This window comes from Papaver somniferum, chromosome 3 (assembly GCF_003573695.1).
Source record: "Papaver somniferum cultivar HN1 chromosome 3, ASM357369v1, whole genome shotgun sequence".
Taxonomy (NCBI): Eukaryota; Viridiplantae; Streptophyta; class Magnoliopsida; order Ranunculales; family Papaveraceae; genus Papaver; species Papaver somniferum.
The window spans coordinates 16628161-16631005 of NC_039360.1; the positions used below are offsets into that span (position 1 = coordinate 16628161).

A 2845-nucleotide genomic window follows, 5' to 3' on the forward strand; every position below is an offset into this window, starting at 1 on the left:
ATGGTTGGTCTAGGTATCAACCGCTAATATTTCAAATGTTAGGTACCAAAGCTAGATGTTGGACATTTGCCGGGTATCAAATGTTAAATATCCTAAATAAAATCCTGATTGAGATAAAAAAATTATGAATCATGTTTTAGGATATATCATCAGAAATTTTAGGCATAAAATTATTAATTTATTCAACTACTATATAGATACTGCGTCTTATGAAGGTGTAGGTATTAGGATTCTGATCCTTTACCCAGTCTGGCAGTTCAAATTCGACTGGACTTCCAATTTCTTCGGTAAGCTTGTCAAATATGTGCCCAAAATTGTGGTGCTCAAAACTCTGTTTCAAATTAAGATTTAAGAATAAATAAAGAGCTAAGAAATTCACAGAAGAACCCAGTGCGTCAAATTAGTATACTGACCTTTGTCATAGCAGGCATGTTGCAATCAGAACAAGCGTACTCAACCACAGTCCACGAGAATGATCTATAGATGTCTAGTAACATTTACCTAAACAGACCAAAAGGCCAATCCACCGGCAGTTAGTTTCACATACTGCAAAATGCAAACTACAGGGACGAGAAACTGATATCAACCTTTCACTCACACATTGTATCAGATAAACACACCCATTGTTATTCACTATAGTTTCTCACAAGTTTCCTACTAAATACGAGGAGTGCATATGCGTGCGAGCAAAGAACCATAAGTTACAAATTATATGTAATATGAACATCTGATACGAACTACACCAAAAGGCTTTTGGTGAGGGTTTCTCCTTGAGTAACCATTCAATGAATTACAGAACAAATCCAAAGCTATCACAATCTCAAAACCCGTTGTCCCTTATCACCCTGTAGTGAAGTATGCACAGAAAATCCTACCATTACTACATTCATTCTCTCTAATCTTCTCTATTTCTAGGGTTTTACTGGTTTGAACATTCATTCAAGCAATTTATCTACAGAACATTCTCAATAAGTACTTCCTCAATACAAACAGAACCATCACTTTCAACATGAATTACCAACTAATTTGAATAAAAAGAATACTGTGGATTCAACACAACAACATAAAACCCTAGTTTCTTCTTCTTCATAGTTAACAGAAAGATCATCACAGAAACAAGAAACCCAGAAAACGAATTAAAAAGAAAACTTCACCTGCGAAATAAACTCCAAGAACCAGAAGATTATAACTTGTTTATGGAAAGAAACTTCTTCTTCTTTGAATTGAATAAAAGACACCACCAGATTCACACTTAAGCAAAATTGATGAACTGTACACCGGTTGAGATCTCTCTGTATAAGTACTGAAAACTTAATCTGAATCAAAGGGTTATCGTGATTTTTGAATTTAATTCATCATCAGATCTCAGATCACGCTTTTACAAATCGAAATCTCTGATTTCTCTTGATTCAAACTTGACAGCCGCAGCAGCTGCTCATCTCTCACTTGCACTGCAAAAAAAATAAATAAACATCAACAATATCAAATCTGCAACCCTGTAGTATAAGGAAATAAAAAGGATAATAATTGATATGAGAAGGAACGGAGAATGAAGGAGATAACAAACCCTGAGAGAGATAAAGACCTAGCTTCCAGAGAATCGTGCCAAATGATTCATTGTTTATCCGAGATTCAATTCACAACTGAAGAACGCAGAAGAAGGGAAGGAGGCAAGGAGCAGAAGAAGAAAAGAGAGAGATAAAAAAGAAAGATATCTCTTCATTTAGTTCTAGGGTTTCGCCTTTTATACCTTAATCGTGTGGATGTGATTAATCCTAGATAATCCGACGGACAGGATTATATAAAAATTACTAATTAGTAATTGTGGACGGGTTTACGGGTTGTACCCGCGGTTTCACGGTCCGGGACGGGTTAACCCGTTTATTCACAAGCCATCATTTCTCTAACCCGAACCCGGCTTGTTTAGAAACCAGCCGAGCCGGGTTCGGGTTTTTACGGGCCGGGCACGGGTTAACCCGCGGGTTTCAGCTTGTTTGCCAGCTCTAATACCATGTAAAGACAAAAACGGGTTATTAGATAGTAATTTGAGAAGCCCCTTATCCATGTATTTTACTTAATACCAAAACTGCCCTTATTTACATTTTTAAATCTTTTTAAAAAAATCTTAAATTTTTATTTTTAGAATAATTTTTTTTAACTTTTTAAAAAATTAATTTTTAAAATGCTTATATATATTTTTAAAAAAAAAAATTCTAATTTTTTTCTAATTCTTTTTTTAAATTAATTTTTAAATTTTAAAAAACATATTTTAAATTTTAAATTTTTTTCTAACTTTTAAGAACTTATAATTTTTAATTTTTTTAGTCTATGCTTTTTAACATTTTTTATCTCAATTTTTTATAAAAATAATTTTCGTTATTTTATAAAAAAATAAAAAACTTAAAAAGAAATAGGAAAAAATATAAATAAATTCATTAAAAGAAAAAAAGTTAAACATAATAAAAAAATAAAGTTTATTTTAGTTTGAAAATTATTTTATTTTTGATGATGGGTACCGGTATTTAGGAAAAGTAGGGTGGTACCCATTAAGAAAGTGCCACTGGAGTTTTGTAAATTTAGTAGCAGAAATAAACTAGTAGCAGAAATAAACGACAGAAATGAATATAGTAAATCAGGTGGGAGTTCCCCATCTAGGTTACAGCGCTCAAATAAGTATTAGCGTTTTTATAATTGGAAGAGGAGCACAACCAGAGGTGCTCACACAGGAATACTCTCCTCCCTCCTCCTTGTCAGCTTCAGGGTCGAGGAGCAAGTCCTCATAAACGCTCAATCTCTGCTCTTTGGTCGGATTCTGCAACCCTCTTTCAGCACAAATTCTTGTTAT

At 33.4% G+C, this 2845-nt stretch overlaps 1 long non-coding RNA gene across 1 annotated transcript; it reads right to left on the bottom strand.

Annotated features, from left to right (window-relative positions):
• Positions 1–203: 203 nt before the first annotated feature.
• LOC113360956 lies at positions 204–1686 on the bottom strand. Its single transcript, XR_003364885.1, has 4 exons — positions 1568–1686; positions 1155–1451; positions 414–501; positions 204–331 (listed from the first exon to the last, which is right to left on the bottom strand). It is a non-coding gene; the product is annotated as an uncharacterized LOC113360956 (long non-coding RNA).
• Positions 1687–2845: the final 1159 nt, after the last annotated feature.